Raw genomic sequence first — 25,736 nt, 5'->3', positions numbered from 1 at the left:
TCCCTGAAAAATAAATAAGAGCATGGACCGGCAAAGTCACCTTCAAGCAAGACAGGCCATGTGGTCAGGAGCCACCGACAAATGAACTAAAAGAGCCTAACAGAAAGGCTTCTAAACAGACTCTGAGAAACAATGTCCTTTCCTTAATCTACTCGTACGGAACAAGCTATTGGTCTCATGGCTGACAAAGAATCTGTTCATGAAAGATCATAGTCCCTGAGCACCTATTGTTTTCTAATCACACTACTAGTCTGCTTAGTAATTGTATTTTCACATTGGGTTCTGGTATGTGGAAGGGGTGCGTCCACTTGAGATTTTGTTACCCACTGAAATTATTTCAACTGTGTCTCCAACTTTCGTGCATCTGCACACTCCTTCTCCTCGTGACTCCCAACACAGACAGGGTTATCACAATAACACTCTCCTAATGATCATGAATGCGACCCATGCAATTATAAACAGAATGAATTGCTGAGTGTGCTCACATTTGCCACAACACGGGGAAAAGGGACTGGGCTGGTATGTTCATCCTCTTCCTTTAACTACTGCATGCTATGCCTCACTCAGGGCACTATTCTTTGGTCGTCGGAATGATAATATTTCTGGGAATTTCGATGGGACTAATTTAAATGAACTTGAAAAACGAGTCCTAACACCTTTGGGATGTTTTCTCTTTGCGAATAGAAGCAGACTCATTGTTGCTTCTATTAGGCCTTCTGATAGACTAACTAGACCTTTTTAATCACTCATTTCTTTCAAGAAGGCTCTCGTAGGCAACCGGGATGCCATGCCTCCTTCCTATACTATTTATCATAGCCCCAACTCTGCTTCCTTTTGTATACAAAGGGATGGTTCTCAGTCAATGGGTACGATCGAGGGTTGTACCAACATTGCAAATCTAACCAGTGAGGACAGACCTCTGTATATAGTAGACCCTGTTTACTTTGTGTGTGGCAATGAAGCTTATCCTTGGTTACCTAGAGATTGGCAGGGTACTTGTTACTTGGGTATCTTGTTACCAGGAGTATATGTGGCTACCACTTCTGAAGTTTCTAGAGCTTGACCAAGCAGGATGAGAATGGTGATACTCCTTCACAAATCATGGGTGATTTAGCAAAATCCTTTCTGCCATTTTGGGGACAGATAATGAACTCTGAGGATATCAGAAGCCTAGCAACGGTACTGGAGAAAACCATCAACAGAACCACCGATATTCTGTACAACATGATGCTAGAGCAAAAGGCTATTGGATTAGTGGCCCTCCAAAATAGGATGGTGTTAGACGTCATCCTAGCTGAGCGTGGTGGTGTATGTACATTGGTGGGATCTGTGTGCTGTGTTTTCATCCCTGACTCCTCCCCTACCATATTTAAGGCAATACAAAATCTGCATACCTTCAGCACGGAAGTGAATGTCCCCGAGGGAAACTGGGGTATTAGTGCTTGGTTCTGGGACTTACTACATTCATGGGGTTGGAAGCTTTTCGCAGTGCTAATGATAGTTCTTGGTGTTCTATTATTTTGTTGTTGCTGTATACAATGTCTTCCTGCCATATGTTCGATGTTAGGAAGATGTTGTGCACAAACTGTAGGTACATTAGGACCAAAAGTACATGCACCCAAGAAGACAGCTAACACTTTTGTAATGAAGGATATTACTATCAAGGAACTTATGGCGATCAATATTTCTGAAGAATGTGATTCAGGATGTACGGACATTGAGGCGTGGGTTTTTGAGTAGAGTGAATGTTTCAGTAATGCTCTTGGCTTAGGCCAAAAGGAGGGTTTGTTAAACTGTATTCATATAATACCACCTTATTATGAATATTGGCCTAAGCCCATTCACGTTACACGGGAAAACGCATCTGAAAAGTTTCGATTTCTGGTCAACTTCACCGCCATTTTAAGAATCATCCGCCATTTTGATTTTGACTCTTGCTTGTCTTCTAAAATGGTGGACTGTGTTTTGAACTGCAGCCGAGACGAACGACCTTTGAGTTGTGTAATCATTTCAGCTGACCAAGAGCAGACTGTTTGTCATATGCAAAGAAACCTCGTAACTCGAATGAACTGCAATCTAAGTGTTGTCTGCGCTCACAAGCCTCATGCTCATATAAACAATGAGACAGTGTAGAACAAACTCAGATTGTGTGCTTTTGCTGAACTGCATTGTAGCGATTCTTGAAACAAGGCTTACTGTGAATCAGAGAACCAATGTCCCCATTGTAACTTCATGGACATGCAAACTTGTTAAATCCGTTGTACAATATTGTACTATTAGTCATGTGAACTGGGCATGAACCCTAGCATGTGAATTATTAGTTTGGAGAGGGGCTGGACAATGATTGGAAACTGTATAAAAACGTCTGTGTTAAGATGTCCAGCACTCTCACCCCTCATTGTGTCTGCTGGTACACACTGCAAGGTGTTGGGAGCCAGATGGCTATCTGTTTTCTTTGAAACTGTACAGTAATAAAAGATACCTGTATCTTTTCGACCCGTGATTGGAATATTTCATTTTGTGGTACTAAGTCTCGATATTTATGTGGTCTTTCAGAGTCTCCTAGCACATGATTGTGCTCAAGAAAACTGTCTTGAGGACGAAAGACTTATGACCAACAACAACATGGAGGCGTACTTAACTTCCCCATGCAAGGTCTATGAAGAAGAGTCATGCCAGGGAATACCGAAAGTATATGTGGATGTGTGCTCCTTCTATGTTGATAACAATGGGAAAAAAGAAATAGTGGCTTGCATTGGGAATTCCTGGGTGAACGATACACCAATGCCCTCTGCTGGTTACAAAATAGGGCCCCAAAGCAATCAGGTGGCAGAGCTGATGGCCGTTTACTAAGCAATTCTCACTGCAGTGCAGCACTAACTCAAAGAACTAGTCATAATTACTGACTCTGATTCAGTCATGAATGGGTCAGTGGAACACCTTAGCAATTGGAAGAATTGAGGCATGCTTTGTGCCAACTACAAACCATTAAAGCATGGCAAATTGATCCATACAATTGATAATCTGGTGACCATTAATGAGATTGCCATTTATTGGAAGATAATAAGAGGTCATTCCAAAACAGAGGGGCCTGATAAGACTGGAAATGACCTGGCTAACCAGTTGGCTAAAGGCAGAGCTTTTACGGGGTATTTCATAAAAACTGAATTCCTACTGGGTGAAATCCAAGTCACAGCTGTCACCTGGTCACACACACATGCAACCAGTGAACTCCTGACTGCCCAGTGATGTACAGATACCCCAGATTTAATCACTGCACAGAAAGAGAAACCGATCATCGGAAAATTCTATCAATACATTGAAGATGCTTGGAGTTTCACTCTAACAGATTCGGATTATGCTGGTAAAGAGGATCTCCGGTTGCTGATGAGGTTTTTGAAGATGTTCCCGATCAAAGACTGTTTGTTGGTATGGAGGGCCCTATATGAATGTAACCAGTGGGTGGTACCTACCTCATTCCGAAGCCTGATGTTGAACCACTACCATGACGCAGCCACCTCTGGATATCAGGGGTTTCATACAACATTAGAAATGTTGCACACGGTTTCCATCTGGCCACACATGGGCCAAGACCTCAACATTTACCTAAGTTCATGTTGACTGTAACAAGCTTCTCCAAAAATTGTGTAAAATGCCTTCCAGCCCTGAATTGTAAGGTGGAAACAGCTGCCACACTCCTGATCAATCACATTTTCTCTCGTTTCGGCCTCCCGCAAATGATTGAGTCATATCAAGGAAGTTATTTTACCAGTGAGGTGATGGCGAGATCCTAGGGGTTAAAATAAACCTCCACATTGCCTACTGCCCAGCCTTGAGTGGGGGTGGAGAGATACAACAAACCAATTGTGAGCATCTTAAAGAAGTTCATGGTAGACTTTAGACCTAGTTGGGACATTTGATTACCGTTTGTCCTGATGGCCATTACGTCTACACTATTTTCTGCAATTAAAACTCTCCATTTGAGCTTATGACTGGATGGAAGATGGTGTTACCTCAGCATCTGCTCTTCGTAACTCAGGAGCAGACACTGATCAATGCGTCCACCACTGATGAGTACAATGAAAAGGTAAGGAAGCACCTCCAGCATGTTTTGGGTATGCTCAGCACAATTTAGAGATATCAGCTGAAGGGATGAAAATATATTATGATCTCAAGACCACAAAGAAGGAGTTTGAGATAGAAGACAAGGTTTACCTGGAAAATGTTCAGCATTACCAGACCAAGAAACGGAAATTACATCCCATTGACATGGGAGCTTTGAAATTGTAAATAAAATATCACCTGCTGCCTACAGGTTTTGCATTCCAAGACGAGAAAAGACGCAGGAGAAATGGGTCCACATCAATCAATTGAAAAGCTGTCATTGCAGACAAGCTTTACGACTGATTGAGGAGCCCAATGAAAGTCAAGCAGAGGAAACATCCAAGGAGTGAACGAAAAGGATCAAAACTCCCGATGGACACTTATAACAGGTCAGTAGTTTAATTAATCTTCTTTGGAAATGTTTATATGTAATGTTTTTTTTTCTCAAATGCTCTGTCATAACTACTGGGAAAATATGTTGTGTAAAAAGCACTGAACCTCTCTTTACTTCCTATTTCTAGATAACTAAGTTACTTCAATTCCATCCTGGGGGAGGGAGGGAAGCATGGGGAGGACCCAAGGTACCAGGAGAAGGAAAAGGAAGGGGGTTCCATTCCACACACCACAACCAAAAGATAGAAATGGAGGCTGGAGTTCCCACTCCCCAAGGAAAGATAATGAGCGGAATGGCAAAAAAAAAATACAAAAATAAAGACTTCTGAGGAAGATCCCACTCTTCCCTATTCTGTCCCACAAAAGTTCAGCATGAAAGAGCCAGAGGGGAGGATCTGTGGGGTTTAATGACAGCCAGAATGATATTACTGAAAGGCCTCTGATTTGAAGTACCTTGTTTGAATGGGAAAAGACACAATGAATTATACCTGCCAGCCCTAGCCTTTACACAGAGAAAGGGCCTGGTGAGGCACAATATGTGTCTTGTTGGAAGATGACACACAGAAAAGTGTATTAAGGAAACTTCTGTCTTTCTGCAGTCGAATCACAGAGCATGCTGAAAAGTAAAATCAGATTGCATGTTGAAAAATGGAAAGTTACAAAAACTAACTGTAGCAGCCCTTTACTTTCAGATTGCTACATTAATGAAAATGCTACATGAAAGAAGAATTGGACATGGTTGAAAAAACAGCATTGAACCATAACCATAACAGAAAGATTCAAGAAACCTAAAATATGTCAAATGTGGCACTGATAAAAGAAGGCATTACTTGAATAATGTATTTTCTTTCAGGACAATCTCCTTAAACACGGGCAAATGCTTCTTGATGTTGGACAGATTCTCAAGTACCCTAACCCATTGCAGGCCTGCCTGGCTCCTTATCGTGAAAAGAAATCTCTGTGAAGCTGATGTATACCAAGTATCTATGACAGGAACAGATCAACACAGACCCAGCTCTGGTTGGGTGACAATGCTTGGAAATACAGAGTCTTAGATCAAAATTGTAGTCATCCTAAGATTACAGGGAAAAAATGGGAGATGCCAGCAAGATCTCCTGTCGCCACACACCATCTGGTGCATGATAAGAATCTCCTCAGTCCGTCAACCCTCAAGAGAAGAAAGGCTGATGGGTTTATTGTAGGCTGAATTAACAATGAGGCTGCAGAGCTTGGGGAGCATTTCAAGAGAAATTAAACTTATATGGAGAAATGGGAGTTAAGATATGCATATATGTCGAAGATTTCCCATGAACTATCTTAACTGGTGATTTTCACAGCAACGGTAAGTCACTGTTCATTCTGGTGTCACATAAAAGCTAATTACAAGGCAGTGGCATTGATATAATTGTCATTCAGTGCAATGTGGGGAATTTCAGATTTCCTGAACATGTCCTTTGTCTAAAGATCGTCGAACTGATGGTTTGTTAAATTAGGAATCTGGGTATTAAATCTCATATTAATAACTATTATACTTTTGTGTAAATGGTAAAAAACTATTGTGGATCCATGCTATAGAATGCCGAAATAAAAATAACCTTTACTGACTCTTCATAAAGAGGCGAATATTAATATCTATATATCATAGAATATATTGGTAAATTACAAAATGTTGCCATGTAGGGACTTTTTGGATAAAAATCTGACAGCTAAAAAAATGTGTGAATGACAAAGGGTGGTACCTCTTTACTTCACATCAATCACATAACTTCCCCAGCCTATCAGCAGGGAGGGGTGGGCTCTTGGGAGGAAGAAGAGAGAATCTACCAATGTATTAATTTATATTATATTATTTATTGAGCATTTGTTAGGCGCCTATACAACCAAATTGTGTTTTCAGGTGCCACAAGGCAAGTCGGGAGGGAACAAAGGGAGTAAATAACAGTGGCCAAAAACAGTAAATATACAATTGTGGTCCTACTAGACCTTGTGGCATTCAGATGTTCAAGTGCAGGAGATAGGGATGGAAGGGTGGGCGGAAGCAATGTATGGACAAGTGCTTGTGGGAGCCCAGGAGGGAAGTGCCAAGGGGAGTCAGGGGCGTAGGCCACTGGCTAAGTGCTAAGGCAGAGTAATCCCCTGGGTGGGATGCACAGCCACCAGGCAGAGGGCCCGCAGTGGCAGTGCTGACAGGTTGGTGGGTGTTTGTGTTGATGGGGTAGAGGGCCTGGTAACACATGTGATTCATGAAGGACTAGACCACCGGTCTCAGTGGCAGAGTGGAGATTAGCAGGGAAGGGACAGAGTGAGAGAGGTAGAGAAAAGCAGAGTTTTGAAAGGTTTCCAGTACTTAAGAATGTCTGGCTCAAGTCTTAGAAGGGCAGGGAAGCTGATCCAAAGAAAGGCACAAGCTGAATAGAGAGTCCTGCCCCCACTCTCTGCTTGGAGAAGCATTTTACAAGCAGAGAGTTGGTGTTAGAGGAGCAAAGGGTTCGAGCAGTGAAGCATTTAGGGAGGGAAAGTTGGAGATGTCATGTTCCCAGTCCCAAGAAAGCCTTGTGGATGATGCAAAGGGTATTGCATTTGATCCTTGTAGCCACCAGGAGCCAGTGGAGGGATTTTAGGGCTGGAGAGTTATGGTTCCTGGGCTTCAGACCAAGGATAATTCTAGCAGCCCTATTCTGGATTAGCCGAAGGGGCATGGAGAAGAAAGGGGAGATTTAGGAGGAGGCTGTATCAGTAGTCCAGCCTAGACAGGACCAGAGCTCTGGAGACATTGAGCTTTGGTGGAAAGGTGAGGAAAGGGAGAATGCCTCTAAGGGGGTAAAGCTGGAAGTGGGTCTTCTTAGCCAGGTCCAAGATGTAAGGGATGAAGGAGAGAGCAGAGTCGAAGATGACCCCAAGGTTTTTGGCCTCACAGGATGGTGAGAGTAGAGGGCCCAAGGAGGGTGGCCAGAGGGTAGGAGGGAAACAGGGCACAGGTGTTCCAATGAGAAGGATCTCCATCTTCTTGGCATTAAGACAGAGATCATTTGCCGCACACCATACCTGGATGGCAGTGAGATAGTTAGGGATGAGAGAGTAGGAGGAAGTAGAGGGCCTTTTGAAGGAAAGCTATGTGTCATCAGCATAACACTGAAAGTGAGGAGTGAAGTAGGAGATCAGGTGAGCAAAGGGGTGAGATAGATTTTGAGGAGCCACAGCAATTAGATAGAGCCCTGGGAAATGCTGCAGGTAGAGAGTGAGCTGGTGGTGGAGAAAGGGCCCATTTTCAACTGGGAACGGTGGTTAGTGATGAAAGAGGTCAGCCATGCAAGTGCCTGGTCTGTGATGTCTAGGGTATCATGCAGCCATTTTATGAGGAATGGTTGACCATTTCAAAGGCAGAGGAGTGATTGAGGAGAATGATAACAGCAGGAGAGTTATAGTCTAGATTTTCAAGCATGTCTTCACAGGTGTTCAGGAGAGCAGTTTATGTGCCTTAACAAATCTGAGGCAAACAACAAATTCAGTGTGAAGGATCATTTGGGGAGGACCAGCTTCTCCCAGAGTTTACCCAGGAAGGGGGTGGGGGGTGGAGATGGGATTATCATTAGCCAGGCAGGAGGAGTCAACAGGTGACATTTATAGGAGAGGGTGCACAAGTAAGTGCTTGAGGGATAGAGTGAAAGAGCCAGTGGAAAAGGAGTGATTAGAGAAGTCAGCAAGAGCCGGGGTGAGAGAGGAGATGTTGTCCTCAATGGTTCTAGAGAAGCAGGGGAGAACCTGTTTGGTTGAGACCTTCATAGAGTGGACAACTTTCGAGAACTCATCAGGTGCTATGTACAAGAGGGAGGAGAGTACGTGGGCAAGAGGGGTGAGAGCCAAGGGAGCCATGTGAGCCAGAGCGGGAATGGAGATAGGGATGGTGGAGAGTGAGGACAGGATGTCCTGAGTTTTATATGTGAAATGGGAGGTCAAGGCGGTGCAGAGGGCCTTAGAATGGAGGGGAGAGGAAAGGTGGAGACTGCAGTTGGATTGGCATGTTCCTTGTAGATTTTGAAAAGTTCAGCCATGTTGTTAGTGGCTCCAGAGATGTGTGCTCGGATAGAGAAACAATATTGCCTTTCGAGTAGGTGACAGGCCACTTTGTCAGAGAATGAACCTGAGGTCTGCCAGCAACTCTGCACTTACGTTGCAGGGAAGCTAGATCAGAGTCGTACCAGGCTTCAGGTGGATCCTCATGATAGGCGCAAGGGTCACAACGGTGTTAGAGATGGATAGGTGAAGGTTAGCGAGCACAGAGTCAGAGGGAGAGTCAGAAGCAGGGGAGGGAGGAGAAATTAAAGTGGAGGTGAAAGCAGTGACTGTCACTCGCTTCAACAGTCGAATGACAGATAAGGAGGATGGCAGTATGGGAGGTGGCTCAGTAAGATGGCCGAGGGGCCCCAAGTGGGAGGATAGGAGAGAGTGGTCAGATTAGGAGCTGGGGGGTAGGTCGTGATCGGATAAGAGATAGGAATGTCACCAGAGATGAGGGCCTCTAGAATGTGTCCGGTTGAGTGGGTCGGACCAGAAGGAAGAATAGTAAGAGAGAGAGAGAGAGAATCACACATGTCAGAGAATTGTGAAGTGGATGATTCAGGGGAGTCGAGGTAGAATTTGAAGTCACTGAGGAGGAGTTTGGAAGAAGTGGTCAAGAGGGAGGAGCTGAGGTTGGCCTATACAGAGAGGAAGAGAGAGATACGACCAGGGGGCCTGTAGATGGTAGCGAGGTTGAGTGAGAGAGTGGGAGAAATCCATAGCCTACAGACGAGGCATTCAAAAGAGTTGTAGGATTGAATAGGTATGATAGAAGCAGGGACCCACTCAGGGAAAATCAGTGCCAACCCGCCTCTAGGGTGGTTGGGCCTGGGTTTGGAGAAGAGTGTGTAACCCTCAGGAAGTAGAGTGTCAAGAGCAGTGACAGAGTTGGCATTGACACACATCTCAGTAAGGGCGAGGACATTGAGGTCAAAGTCTTCAAGAAGGAGACAGATGTCAGAGGAGTGTTTGACAGTAGAACAAGTGGTTAAAGTAGCTAAGTGAAGCTAATTACCACCTTTGAAAGTTTTCCGAGGAGGGGTACAGTGGCATGGTATTCCCGGTGGTTGTGGTGTAGAGGTTAGAGAGTAGGAAGGAGGAGTGGCAGGAGAAGGGAGCAAGTTAATGAGAGTGGGCAAGTGCTGGTTGAAAAGTAGAAGAGTGGGTTGAGAACCGTGGGCCATGATAGTGCCATTGTAATAGACATTGGTGATGCACCTAGAGGAGGAGAAGTATGCCAGGAATACTTCCCATCTAGTGCCACCATTAATGGGTGAAGAGGAGAAAGGGGAGAAGCTGAAAACCAAGCTGGGAGTATATAGGTCCCGGGAGGGGTCAGAAAGAGGATGCCAGTAACAGTCTGCCTGGAAGTAGCATTGACATAGGTGTCAACAATAGGTAGGCCTGTTTTAGAGGTTAGGAGAGCTGTTTTAAGCATTTTTCTTCCATACTTTGTGAGGGAGGTGGAAAGGTGATAGAGTAGAAGTTAGAATAGATAGGGGAGATAGCGAGTGCCGTGTGAGTGGTGGGGGAGGAGGGAGAGAAGTACACAGGGGACCTGCACAGTGCACACATAGCTCACCAGGTGGCCTAGCAGCCAACAGGCAGATGAGTAAGGTCCTTTGAGTAAGGCTTAGTCAAGGGCAACAATCCTAAGAACACCAAGGTGAAAATCAGTTATACAGGGAGATATTAATGTTACAACAGTGCAGCAAATGTCAACAACCCTAGAGCCAAAACATATAATCAAAGTGCAACTTTAAACAAGGCGTTCAGTAAAAAAAAAAAACTTTTGGCCAGAGGCAGCAGGTTAAAAAGGACAGCTAGATGTGAATTTCACACAATGAAGATAAATGGCAAATTGTATGCAGAGCCAGCAGGTTAAAAAAAGACAGCTAGGTGTGAATATTCCACAATGTGGTCAAAAGGCAACTTTTAGGCAGAGCCAGCAGGTTAAAAAAGAAATATAGATGTACATTTTACCCTATGTAGTAAAAAAGCTACTTTTGGACCAGTGTTTGAGTTAAACACCCTTGAATTAAAAATACACATATGAGGTAGAGACAGCAATTCAGCAGGGTAGCAGAAAACTAGAAACTAGATTTTACATTCACAACCATATATGTGCGAGCGTTTCATAACCCAGACATAACTGCAGAATGACCACCCCAGGTGGTTGCAAGACCAAGCCTGGAAAAGTTACATTTGGCAAACAAAGGTAGGATCTGAAAGGTACAGGTTTGTATGGAAGTGAAGAGGACCGTGTAAGGGCACAGAGTGCACCATGGGAACAGGATGCAGACCTGCTGTGCGTGGAAGAATCGATGCAGACAGTGAGTAATGGAGAGGGGGGAAAATCAAGTCACACAAGGGGTATGAAGCAAATTAGGATGTTCAGGTGTAGTAGTAAATCAGGTCCTCGCCGATGAGATGAGATCAGTTATTGGCTGATCTGTAACGAAACAAGGGGGTAAGCAGGCTGGCTCCAGGGCCTGCCGCAGGTGGTCTCGGAGGGAGAAATCAAGGATGGCTGCAGACGGAAGTACGGAGGGGCTGTGCAGGCATGCATCAAAAAAGAAAAACTGGGCCTGGGGGGTGAGAAACAATCATATGAGCTTACCTTTTCAGAAAGTTTGAGGAGCTGAGTGGCAGGCTACCGAAGGCCTGGAGGGACCCAGCGATCCCGGTGACCACAGCCAGACAGACCAGACAGGGCCCTTAGTGTGGACCTTAGCGAGCCGGCCGGCGTTTGCCTGCTAGGTCCCTGGATTGGTCATTGAAGTATAACATTGGCCCAATCATTGAGGTAGCTGGAAGGGCAGGGCAGGGACTAAGGAGCTTGCTTCAGGCGACGCCATGTTTGAAGATAATCAGGGCCAAGTTTCAAACAGCCCAACTGGGCATTGCAGAGAAATGCACACACTCCGTCCCAAAATTCGTCAGTGAAACACTACCACACTGATGACAAAACTAATCAGGCAATTCTAGGCAATTTTAGAGCATGCAGAGAGCTCGCAGCTCTGTATCACAAAGAAAGAGCTACCCAGCAAACATTATCCATCGGGGATTACCTCGCAGCGAGATATGAAAGCACTGCTCCTGCAGCCTCATGGTGATGGGTCAGGCCATTGTTGTTTTCTCTGGGTTAGCAGGACAAATTAGAAAGTTAGCATTAGTAAACTGACACCTTATAATTGTAATAATCAGAGTTGTGGTTTATACATCAAAAGTCACTTGCTCTATGCAAGAGGGGATCAGCACAGCAGAATTTGGGAATCAGAAAAGGAGAACAGCTGCCTTAAAAAAAAAACATCAGAAGACAGGAGCTCAAATCTACCAGGGACACTTGCCTAAAATCACCTGAAAGCACAGTAAACAGAATGGAGATTTAACCCTTTTAAAGCTATTGGGGAAGCCTAAAGCTGAGAGGGACCATGAGAGGGGAAGCTGATGCCTACCTTTGACCAAAGTATCCGGACCAGAACTCTGAGCACCCACTAGAGAGGGTCCTGGAACCTGGCTGACTTTTCTGTGCACTAAATCCAGATAAATCCCATGTAAGCAACTTGCTCAAAATAAAATGTAGTGTTAGGGATCTGCTTGCCTTAATATTCTTCCCTTAATAGTGGGTGGGGGGGGGCAAATTGTGTAGTCCCTTAGAAACTTAACTGACTGAATATTAATTTTACTCCCAAATAGATTGACGCAGGGGGGAATTTGAAGAATGTTAAACTTTCACCCTCTCTCTTAGCAAGTTTAATGATATAGTCGCATAAAGTCTTTGGGGAGGCCTGGCCACAAACATGAAATTTGTAATGTCCACCATTCCCATACCTTGCCTATAAGACAAAAAGGTCCTTGTCCCTAAAATGAAATTCCCAACTGATACCCCATTCCTTAAACATTGCTTTTAAGCAAAAGGTATACACATCCCAAAACGAAAATCCCAACTGTCACTACTCCTCAAATATTGTATTTAAACAAAAAGGTTTTTTGCCACATATCGAAAATTCCAATTGTCACCACTCTTTATGGCCCCACACAAAATGACTAAACTGTCCCCACTCTGTAGACCGGGCCTTTAGACAGAGGGTACTGCAGATCACTGATGCCTGGGTCCTTGGTGCTGGGTGGAGAAGTTCCTTGCAAAGAGAAATTAATGTACTTTCCGTTGAACAATATACACTCTCTCCTGTGAGTAAGTAAATGAGCCTGATAGCAGAACTATCTTTGCCTTGCTTTTGGGCGAAAAGGAAACAGGGTACTATTTTCCACATGCATTTTTACAGATCTGTGTTTTCAAAACAGCAAGCATTTTGAAAGTGTGCAGGGAAACCCCATGTATCAAGCATTGCACATGTGATGTGTGACCAGTTTTAAAAATCGAATTGCTGCTTTGGTGTTGATCAAAATTTGATCAAGCACTATTTACCTGTTTATTGTTGAATTTGTGTTTTGTGCCACAAGTAAGGTGGCGTGTGTAACATAAACAGAACCCCATTGAACCTAAACTATGAATAAATATAGAAAACTTTTTTGGTTTTGCTTGCACAAAGGGCCTAAAATCATCTAAAAATTTTAAAAAACGTATACACAGAACAAACTTGGAACTTTTCATTTATCCCAATTGGGAACAGCACAAACCATATATGTGAAGAAAGGAATTACTTGCGCAAAGAAAGGTGCAAGCAAAACCAAAAAAGTTTTCTATCTTTACTAACGGAGTGGAGGAGCTCATGGTCTCCGTGTTTGCATACACCTGTGCGACATACCGAGAGAAAACAAAACAGAATCTGCAACTCACAAAATTCCAACTTTCAAACAAATTTTGAGCAAAATTATCGGTCGCAAGAGTACAATCCCAAGGATATCACCAAAAAGCACCAACAATTTAACTATAAATAAATATGCATTATTTCTAGACCCATGCCTGGTTCTTGGCTCATTGTAAGAACAGAGGGAGGCATCTATGTGGCTTTATATGAGTCATAGACAGGGTGTGTTAAATCCTACATGAATGGTCTATTGTGGCCTTGTTTAATTGGGGGGGGGGGGTGAACTCCCTATGTTGAGCATGGTCTCCCAATATATCGTTACACCTTTCGCCTTCAAAAACAAATTGGTGTTATGCCAACATGAGATGTTCATGGTGGCGTAAAATAGCCTGCAGCGGTGAGTCTATTTGCATTGAGAAGTGTAAAGAGGCTGCCACTGTCTCTGTACACTTCTCATGTCCACTCTGCAGTGCAAATGACAACAACTCCCCTGTTCAATTAAATCTACACACATGAGCAAAATGAGCTCCTATATGGCCAAATGCATCTAAAACAGCACATCACCTGACACTGGTATTATTAGTGTAAATGACCACCACTGGAGGTAAGAGGTTGTCTAATCCCCTCACCTTAATTCATTTTTTTTATATATATAGTGCTTCATGGGCGATTCCAAGTGAAACATTAATTCACTGTTTTTCATATAGTGCTTCATGGGCGATTCCAAGTGAAACATTAATTCATCGTGTTTTATATGGTGCTACATGGGCGATTCCAAGTGAAACATTAATTCACCGTGTTTTATATGGTGCTACATGGGCGATTCCAAGTGAAACATGAATTCACCGTTTTGTATGTAGTGCTTCATGGGCGATTCCAAGTGAAACATTAATTCACAGTTTTGTATATATTGCTTCATGGGCGATTCCAAGTGAAATATTAATTCACTGTTTTGTATATAGTGCTTCGTGGGCGATTCCAAGTGAAACATGAATTCACCGTTTTGGATATATTGCTTCATGGGCGATTCCAAGTGAAATATTAATTCACTGTTTTGTATATAGTGCTTCGTGGGCGATTCCAAGTGCTGAAATATATTAGGTGTTATTAATACCTAAATACGTGTAAGTCAGTGTATGAACCTTTTAAGGTTTAAAGTGGAAGTTGGACGTTATGGGATTCAAATTCCTGATGTTCCGGATGGACCAATGTCCGAGGCGAGCACTTTGCTCGTGCGTTGGGTTTCCCAAGTTTGCAATCCTTGCTGAATGCAGGCGCCATATATCCGTATGCTCATCAGATCCAACAGCCGAACGCGTTAGCACATGACTAATAGACGTTTACTTTTGTGTGCACCAGGTACCCGGGGTAGAGGATTTTGTAACGGAACAACGACTTCCACAACCGGCCAGCAGCAGGTGCCTCTGTGCGAAGAGTAAACTAGTAGCAGATGTACCATTCTTCAGAGCCAGTCATCTCAGCTGAAAACTCACAGAGGAATAGGTACCCAAAGCCAGAGCCGAAACTTGTCCTCACGCATGACAGCACAGAATATGTATTTCATAAATTGGTTACATGTAACATCGCAAGTGTTATTCTTAAGGGAAGGCGTATCATCAGATTGCCACCGTGTGCATCTAAACAGCTTGCTGCAATGATAGAGGGTGAGCGCGTTGATTCAGAAACTAGTCATATTAAATGAGGTTTTTTTCAATTGCATTGTAAAGTAGGTGAAGTGATATGGACCACAAATTGATTTCAGTGTGGTTCTTAAATTAAGTGCAGTAGCATTGCATAGTCTATTTCTCGGGCTGAGTCACCGTGCATTGCATTACTCCAAGGAAGCAAGTTCATGTTAATATGTTAATAGGTTTCGGGGCAGATGTGCCTTTTCAGACTCTAGATTAATGTGTGCACTCTGCTAATCTCTGGGCAACCTGATAAACAGTCACGCTCTCCGTGTACGCCCTCACACACTCTGTGGCTGTACTCTTCAAATGTAAGAGCTCACCAAATGTGCAGCCTGATAACAGCAACACATCTAATCTAAACCGACAACTGGGAGACTCTCCCAGACGTATTTCTCTTTAATGTTACATGGCTTTAAATTGATGCAGCCCCGCGGTGATTGAAACACTCCCTCGGCTCGTCTCGCGGGATCACAGTTCTGATCTTTACAACTTCATTTTTAACTCGGGGATTCTGCATTTTGCGAATGTATGCAGAGCATTTAGTGCATTTAAAGTGGCCACAAATAAAAACATAATTTAATCGAAAAAGCTCAGTTTCTGTTTCAGATGTCTGCTTTTGTACTAGTTCTTAAAACCGTATTGTTTAGCCGGTCATCAGACATGTGCGTGTGTGTGTATATATATAGAGAGAATGAATTAATATGCCATCAGTCATTCGTTAACATAACATCTTTGTCTTGCGTTATAAGCAATCGTATGTGAAAATTGACGAATGGTGCACAAGGAACTTTGAGTTCAAGCACTCGCCTGATGGACGATAGATATATATAGTTAAACATGGTTTTCACTTTACGGTCCAAGTCACTAGATGCAAATAGATGAGCCAAAAGATATGTGGGAAGAGCAAAGCACGTTTATATGTTTCTCAGTACTGCTGAAACAACCACATAAGCCAATTATGCAGATCACAACATGTACATTTGGGTCATAGGCTCAGACTGGCCCATAGGGCAATAGGACAATGCCAGAATTGAATCCCCAACACGATAGTGTGGGCCCGTTTGTTTTGGTGAAGTGGACACGTTTTTTGGCAAATGGTGGCCAGTTTGGTGTGTTACTTTGCTGTGCAGATAGTAGTTTTGACGAGTTTTACTGAAGAAATGGTTTTAAAAATGCACAAATTGCATCACATTTTACAAAAAAAACTCCCCCTAGAGTACTTGCTATTCAAGTAATCGGTCAAAAAACGAAACAGTAGATATTTGAGATGGCGGGCCACTTTTTCATAAGTGCCCAAGTCAATTTAATGCACCAGTTCGACCATGATGTCCACATGTGGGTGATTGCAAGGTATACGGGGTCATGAATCCAAGTTGGAATAATACAAGGCAACGACACAAGCGTATATTTATGCAGAATATTTACATGGGAGGGCCAAAATGTGGAAAAACAAGACACAACTTCAAAACAGGTTATTTTTCTGATTGGGTTGAACAGGTTAAGCTTTAACTTACAAATCGCAAACCGGCACTCTGTCCCGGGAAGAGCAATAGCTTCCCAATGTGTCATTAGCACCATAGGAAGGGGCGCTGTCCAATTAGGATGCTCGAAACTTGGGCTGTATTCTCAAGTACAAGCCGCGTTCCGAGTAGCCTGGGACACCTGCTCCCCATTCCTTTCCTAGCTTAGCTCCATGTAGTTTCCAACACGGGTGTCAATGGTGTCTTTTTTGAAGAAAACAAGAAAAAGAAAATAAACGTACCTTTCTTACACGGCCTGGAGTCGTGCCTTGCAGCTGTCAGCTTGGACCGCTTTCCTGTTGATGACATCACAGTCATCAATACGGAAACTCGACTTGCTAACAGCAGCACTATGAGGCACCGGGACGTGCATGAAAGGTATGCTTATGTATTTATGTATTTATTTATTCAAAAGACTGCATTAAGAACCATTTAGAGAACTATATGGATGCTAATGGCAATATGCCCCTCAGATGCGTGCCTACCCTTTCGGTAATGGCACCATCACACCAGTTAATGGACCCTTGCTTCGTTTGCACCCTTAACTTTGGTGGGCGGCCATTACCTACAGGGTCAACCCGCCGTTTCTTGGCACATTGCCTCAGTAATATTCCTCCACTACACCAGCCAGAACTCCATACCAAACTTGACTAATTTGGCAGCAATTGACCCACACATCCCACTTGGCAGCTTAACTTTCAGACGAGTAGATAGTAGAGCTCCAGTACCTAACAGGATATCCACACTGTCAGTGATAAATAAGGGTCAGAGTCAGACAAACCTGTGCACGCCTGAACGGAAGATTACCCCTAATGGGAATCCTGACCAGTGATAACAGTCTTTGGGAATTGTGAAAGTTGGGGCTTTATGGTCAAGCCCTGTTAGTGCGACTTCTGACATCATCTGCTATGAAGTGTGTTACAAATAGATCATCTATCGCACTTCAATATTACAGAATCATGCTTTGTAACTCTTTCAGGAGGCCACATGCATAATGACAGCATGACAATCATACATGCCATCTTGCCATGGCCCTGCTCTAACCACTTGTTTGTGTTCTAATAGGGATCTGGGGATAGTGCCTTTCATTTACTCAGTTGGATTCAGATACATTCGCTCACACCCACACTTACCACTTCCCTTCTAATCTTTCTACCCCTCTGTAAAGACTGGAGGGGGGTGTCTGTACTTATGCTCTCTATATGGTAGAGGAGAGGCACAGAGGACCCCAGCCAAGATTCTCTATAAGGTAGCAATGGATGAGCAATCAAGGCCTAGATTCTCAGGAGATGATGCAGGCTGGTTCTTAAGTACAGAGTTGTCCCCAAGCACCCACAAAGGAATGTCCGCACACTGTATTAGTTAAAACACAGTCTTTATATAATTAATATTCAAGGTTATGTACGATATCACGATAACTCACTTTGTACTTGGTTATCTACAATGGCAAATATACAGTAGTACATGGTACCACTATTACTGTTTGATCTCTTTAAAGTGCATCAACTGTACGGTTAAATGTCATACAAATCAGTTCGTAAAGGAAACCAACAATAGATATAAGAGGAAAGTAGTTGGTTAGAACAATAGGCAGAATAGGGGCCACTACCACTAGACACAGTTCTGTGTGGAGATCCCCCCACCTGGGCAACCTGTAGAATAAAGATTTATCACAAGCCCAGACAATATATTGTTCACAAGAAACTTTCCAATAGTTCTGCAACCCCCAATAGTACCTGGTGTTGTAGCGTTCCTCGTTGGGGAATCAACGGCCCTTCTTGTGTGCCCTCCCTTTAAGGCAGGAGTCACGGGTCCTCGAAAGTCCGACGGAGAACAGGGTGAGCTATGACAGTGAAGTGGCAGCTTATTTCCTAGCGGTGCTCGTTGATGGGGAAGCGTAAACGTCCTGCAAGGAAGAGGCTTGCGTGGCACCACAATGTCAATACTTATGGACCGCAAAGAGTTTGAAGAACTGTGGCCCAACAAGGGCATCGAGTCGTCTGCGTCTCTGTGGTCTTTGGGCGGCAGGACACCCACGGGCATATGCTCCTCGGCGTGTTGCCGGCCTGGCCTTCTCTGGCTGGATAAGGCGGGCGGCGGTGCAGATGAGTGCGCCTGTGAATCAAATGAAGTTCTTAGGCAATGGGAGCACGGCGGCTCCGGTTGGCGATGGCGGTCATCGACGGTGGTGGACAACAGTCCGGGCACTTCTCTTTGGGATTCTGCGGCAGTCCCTGTCTCCGGTCGGCAGCCTGTCGTAGGTGTGTCTACCAGGGAGCTTCGGCAAAGATCAGCTGGTGCACGGTGGTCCCTCATGGCTCGGGAAGAGGGCGGCTTACCAGGTCCTCTTTGGGTCAGACCTTGGAGACACAGCAGCTTTCAGATTGATGAAGAAGGGCAACAGCAATTCTTCTCTTCCAGCAGGGCTTCAAGGATAAGCTTCAGTGTTATTCCAGTTACTCTTCGTAGTTTGGACTTCAGCTTCTAAACACGATTTTAGCAGTGAGAGGCCCCCAGATATACTCTTGATCTCCCATTCATTCTGCTGGGTCACACTCAGGCAACCAATTGGTCAAAAGGGCATTCATGCAGGCAGGCAGCCAATCCGGTGCATAGTGCATTCAGGCCATTCACTTCTCTACAGACACTCACATCAAGTTATGTGTATTGGGACAAGTACCCAGCCATTCAACACTCCACACTGCATTCATACCAGTTTCGGCCAGGGCTGTCTCAGTCATTGTGTCAAACACCAGATACTAGACATCCACAACACAGAATGCGTATTAGTCACACACTCCATTCACCCAGGTCCCACCCACAGGGCGTAATCACAAAATACAGTCGTTGGGAAGTGTGGGATGTTTTTACCCATGCATACAAGCCCTACCATAAAACTGTGCAGTACTGGCATGGAAAACATCATGATGGCCAGAACTCCCCAGAGAGTGCACAGGGAAAACATGAAGAATAGACTGCCACATATTTTTGCCTATGTTGTGAGCACAGGAGGGCGCTGCCTGAAACCAACATTGGGCTACACACACAGTAGCCTGAAACCATTGGGAATGGCAATGCTGATTGCCAAAAAAGCAACTCAGAACTGTGGGGAATTCATTTTCTTAATCCCAAAAATGGTTGCATTACCAGTACTCACCACTATCAGAAAGCCGGCGTTTTAAAACCACCAGACTTTTGTATAAAACTGAACAAATGAAACAAAACCAGACTAAGGAAAGACTTGCTAAGAGGTGGATACAATGTAAAACTATATTCTGAAATGACTTGAAGGAAGTAATTATTTAATGTATATGTAAAAATTGTAAGTGATTTAAACTGGGAACAAAAAGTGACATTTAGCTGAAACCTGGCTTAATGAAACTGAATTCTGCCTGACAACTACCCCCGACAGGAGTTGAAACGGGATCAACAGCTGTGTTCCCAGGCCTGGCTGCCAGGCCTGGCTGCATCCTGAGGTCACATGGCCCTGTTGATTGAAAGGGGAGTGGCAGCTGGGGACTACAGGGAGTTGAACAAAGGCCTGTCCTTGACTCAGGCAAATGTTATATTGGGGGCGTCGTAAAATAGCTTCCTCTTGGGAGAAACTGGGGGGCAGCTGTGCCTCGCTGAACAAGCTGGCTTGGGGGAAGTGGATAAACCAGTTATTCCACCATGTGATGTGGGAAGCCACACCCCTGTTTGACCAGGGCATAATTTTAAAAAGATAGATAACTCATAGTGCAGACTTGTCAGAATTATATAAGTAATATCATTATTTTTGTGATTTTTCTGTGAACATTTTAAGAGGCGTTAGGACCCTGTGGTGTATTCTGGGGGGTTGCTAGCAGAAAATAGGGTCTCACTTCAAATGTATGCATGTTAAAAATCTGACACTTTATCATCTGTAACCCATATCCCTGGTGCACATTTGTGTAAAATCTGGAAAGGTTTAGAGGTCGTTATCTGGATGAAAAGGGGAGAATTCTGTCATCAGTGGACACAACATCGTACAAAGACAGGGATCGGATGGTTTGGTGCTACAGAAAATATGTTAACTGGACCTATAATATTAGAAAAATGGTACATAGATAAATATGTACTTGGGTCAGAAATAGATTTGTGTGTAATCTGACAAGGGGAGGTTCCTCTGACCATAAAACCTACAGCATCACTCTGACTCCATTTCTCTACCCCAATCAAGGGAGAGAGGAAAGCTTGGCCAATGATAAGTGAGAGGGGCAGGCTTAGCTAGGCCCAGACACACACCCATTTTCAAAACACATAAAAAGAGACTGCTGGGACAGATAGAGACATTCAATTCCATTTGCTGCGGAGCATGCTGACCGACGACTTCACATCCAGAGATCCAGACTTCAAATCCATCAATCTCTAGAACCTGTAGCAGAATTTAACCCCAGAATTTGTAGCAGAGAGGTCTGAATCCACCAGATGAATCCTTTTCAGCAGGCCTCAAAACTAACCAAACTATTCAACAGCCGGGCGAGCTGTTTGAAGTTTTGCCGAGAATTTTTGCAAGAACCTGTAGCAGTACCTAGAAAGCAGTGTTACATCCAGAATCCAGAGGGGCTAGACCAGCAGAGCAGAGCTGACCCAGATCGCTGTGAGCAGAACCGGTGCCTGATTGACCCGCCGAGCAGACAGAACTGCAGCCGGACGTGTTGACCAGATCCGTGACGAGGCCTAGTTCAAATTTACATTGTGAGTATCTAGCAGAACTGTGCAGAACCAATCTCTTAGTTAAAATAATCTAATCCAAACTATTTTAACCTAAGTAGAACTGCCTCCTAGAAATCGTGTCATCTGTCATTTTTAAAGCTGCACAACTGTCACCTGTCAATTCTGCAGCTGCAAGCTGTCACCTGTCATTTTGAGTTTACTTTAAATCCGAAAAACTACCTTTATTTAATCGTCCGTATCTCTGGAACCGTTTGGGCTTATACTTTTACCGCAATCGCGATTCACGCACTCGCGAAATTTACCGCAATTTGCGATTTTGGCTCAATTTCTCCACTTGTCAAAATAGCAGCTCCATTCTTTCTTTTGTTAAAATCCATTTGTAACTTGGTAATAACTCATAGAGCATTGCTAAAGTGAGCCTGAACTAATACCAACACGCATCTCCCACTCACCCTGAATCTCTAGAGGGAATTAAAATCAGTTGGCACATTTTCCCATACATTGCCATCACATTTAAAAAGCATTTTGGGCCTGCGTTTCAAACTCCTACCTGTTTCCTCTAAGCTTGCTGGGGGGGGAACTGAATTTTGTATTGTATTTGATTGCATTCCTGAGAACTGTGTGCTCCTCTTTCCATCTCCTTCCATTTCTTACATTGCATAGGGGAGGGGGGTGAATTGCCAGAGAAAAAGTGATTATCTTATCTTTTGCTAAAATCATATCAAATATTTCTGTACTGCATTTTATTCCTCATTGCTTTTCCCTTGAAATCATAAAAGTATTTTTGCTACTTTATCCATCCTATACTAACTCCTCATTGATTGTAAAGAAGTGTGCTAGTGCCAGATTACCCATTGTTGATCAACATCATATGTCTAAGTGTACTATCAGATATTAATTTATTATAAAGTGTGACATATATGACATATATATATTGTTTAAATTCTCAAATAAACCTTTTAATTTGCAAAACAAACCTACTTCTTGGCTCAGTGGGGTCAGGGGCATTCTAAAAGGGGGGTGTTATACAAGGGTGGTCATCCAGAGTACTGAACTAGACATAAAAATACATTAATAAGGGTTTTCCTCAGCATCCCAGACTAGGCATTGACTTGGCTGTAGTGTTGATTGAATATCGCTTACAAAAGTGGGGGCTCGGAGCCGGGATATTCTGGGTTAGATTTATCACTTGTGCAGATTAATACAGTGTGCCAATTTACCAGATACACATATCCGGTTACATCACCACGCTGTTTTACACTGTGAAAGCATCCCTCAAAGGAACGCTCTAAGGAAACGATCTGTTTTGCAAAATAAAATACAAACTTCTGTAAGTCAGCAAGGAACTCAAATTCCAGAATGACGACCTTGGTAGATATGAAAATAGCCAGAGAGCACTTCTTACATAAGCTATTTGTGAGAGGTGAGTGGACTCATCAGGACCAAACGGTCTGGTTGCAGGCAATCGCGCAACAGGTCACTGAAACAGGGTCAGATATATGAGGAGATCAGGGTCCCCTACATGTGGCCCTGAGTGAACTATATATGGCCCCTAAAGCCAAAGATGAACATAATAAGATTGCCAGGATAGCAGCATATTTGTATCTATATATGGGAGCCATGCAGGACAAATGTGCTGAAGGCCAAGATCTGGCAAATAGGCAACAGATGGCGTTAGAGAAGGCCCAATCTGATCTGGACTCTTCTGAGCAGAGGCTGCTCAGGAGCCAGGAGTCAGAAAAGGACAGCAGACAGTACATCACTAAAATAAAGGAGGATATGTATGTGCTGCAACAGGAAAAGGCGGACCAGGATACCAGATTTCTGGCCTTGCAGAAGGAGTACCAAGAAGGTTTGGACTCCCTACTGCAGAGCCAGAAAAAGCTGGAGCAACAATTAGATTTCAATAGGGCAGGTAGTCACCCTGCAAAGCCACCTAGATAGGTAGAAGGCAGAGAGCAATAAACTGATTTTGAAAGACCTGGATACCCAGACAGAGTTTGACCAGGAGCGCCAGAAAGCTGGTGCCTTCCAAAGGCAAAGGGACGACCTGGCGGCACAGATGCAGGCTCTTAGTCAGGAAAGGGATACCTTAGGCCAGGAAGTCTGCCACTTAAAAAGGAAAATGGAAGAAAATCACCTGGCCCTCCAGGGACTGGGTGACCTCCAAAAAGAACACCAGAACTTGTTAGAGCACACCAGGAGGGTGGAGGATGCTCTGGCAAGAAAGGAGCAGGCCAGTAGGGATGGGACTGAGGAGGTAACCCTCCTGCAGCAGAGACTGGCCCAGTACTCCAGGACCAATCAGGAGGCACAGAGAGAAAATGAGGCTCTCTGTCAGCACAATGATAGGCTCCAGCAACAGGTAGCCATGCAGGAGAGACTGATAGAGTCTAGGAAGGCCTTAACTGAGGAACTGAAAGCGCAGGCTCTTGCATTGCAACAGGAAGCAGGGGCGGATAGAGATGAGGTTCGCTGGGAAAGAGAAACTCCTGAGCATAACCTCAGGAGCCCTAGTACCAGAGGCCTTCATCTCTCCCAGTTCCTGGACTCTGCCACCCCCAGGTCCCCTCGCGCACATGAGCCCAGGGCCACGGGGATGGCAGATTACTATCCAGCTAGAAGTATGGGGCTCATAGGCCAGGCACCTCTGGGAGTAGCGCTTCTGAGTCAGAGGATGAATGGACCAGGGTTACCCGAACCAAAAAGGCCAATAAGGCAAAAAGGGCCTTGCTTAAGGATCCATTTAAACAAATAAAGGCAATAAGGAGTGTCATCCCGCCTTATCATAAGAATGCCAAGTATTCTGTTTGGGAACACTTGGAGCTCTATGAGCAAATGATGGAGACTTTCCATTTGAAGGACAGCAAAAGCTGTATTCAATATGTAAAGTGGACCTTCTCACCAGAATACTCCAGTTTCTATGCAGGGCTGGAGGATCAAAACCATTCAAGGTGGTCCACATACAGGGCAGCCATCTTGAAACATTTTTCTGTGCACAGAAATCTTCAAGAGGCTCGCAAGGCAGCCTGCAATTTGCAATGTGGGGAGGATCAGGCCCCACAAGAGTTTGTGCAAGAACTAAAGCGTGCTTTTGCGCAGACCACCAGAAGGGTGCGCACAGATAGCAGAGAATTTATCAATACGTTTTTCCATGCCCTACCCAAATACATAATGACCCAGCTCGTGAGAGATTTTCATGAGAAAAGATCTTTAGACTGGGTCATTGAACAGGCTACCCGGATCTATGAGGTGCAGAAGCCCATAGAAAATAAAAATAATGCACCGAAAAACCCCAAAACCAACAGCACCCCTGCTGCTGCCAAGGTGGCAGAGGTAAAGGTTGTCCCCGTTTTAGATTTGGAGATGGGGGGCCTAAAAACCTGCCTGCACCAAATAATTCACAGCCCAGAAGGCCCTCGGGCCAGTCACAGACAGGGAGTCGAGCAGGTAGTCCCACAAATGAGGTCCCCCGCTCCCCTGACTATGTAAATCCCCGCTACAAGGGAAACCGACCAATCCGGGGTTATGTGTGGACTCCTCCAGCCCAAGTGGGGGGATCCAGCCAAGCACCTGACCCGGGGAACTTCCCTCCTAACTTCCCCCAGGAGGGCAGAAATTCACCAAATCCTGGGCAGAACTTTTTCCCCAGGCATCCACCCAATTTCCAGCCCCAAAATCATCCATCGTTCTTTCCCCAATTCCATGAGCCCAGACAACCTAATCCGGGAGAGGGGAGGCCAAGGATGGAGGGGTACCAAAATCTTCCCAACCAGGGGTACTACCAGAGAAGGGACAGCTACCCTTCCCGGGATCAGCCCAGGGGAGAAAATAGAGCCCCGGATCAGCCGGAGCGGGTTTCACAACTTGAGCGCCAGGTCCAAAATATGGCACGAGATCTGGGTCACATACTGAGGGCTCAAAAGAACCCTCAGATGAGCATGTCACCGCAGAATGCCCCAAACTCTGGACCTTGTGCTCCAGAACAATGATGGGGGCAGCACCCCGATAACCCACCGGTTCCCAGGGAGGAGACACAAGGGGAAGGGGGGTGTAAGGCACTGGAGGAAGCTTCCTTCCCAACTTGTAAACAGCCCCTGGAAAACCAGGAACCGGAAACAAAATCTCCTACCCCTGAAAGTCTGACACCCAGGGAGCAGAGGGGGGGGTGGGAGAAACAAAGGACCCAAACAGACCCACTTTATGGAGGAGGTACAGGTCTTCCAATTTGAGGGAGAGGGATCCTCAGAAGATCCTGGGAAAAGGATCTTCTCCTTCAGAAATGGGGGAACTCCTCCCAAGGAAAAATGGGTCCCAAGGGATTCCAATCCAGACTGGGGAGATGTGGAGACTGAGCTACCGCCGCCCATCATCTCATCCCAGAACCGACAATTCCAAAATCCCAAGGGTCAAACCCATCCCGATGACTCCCTCCGAAAAGGGCGGGGCGGCCCAGAACCGGAACCAGGGGAACCCACAATGGCTCTGATCTCCAG

The sequence above is a fragment of the Ambystoma mexicanum genome, chromosome 1p (genome assembly GCF_040938575.1).
Source record: "Ambystoma mexicanum isolate Mex_15411 chromosome 1p, UKY_AmexF1_1, whole genome shotgun sequence".
Taxonomy (NCBI): domain Eukaryota; kingdom Metazoa; phylum Chordata; class Amphibia; order Caudata; family Ambystomatidae; genus Ambystoma; species Ambystoma mexicanum.
Note: the sequence above shows the minus strand (reverse complement) of the source record.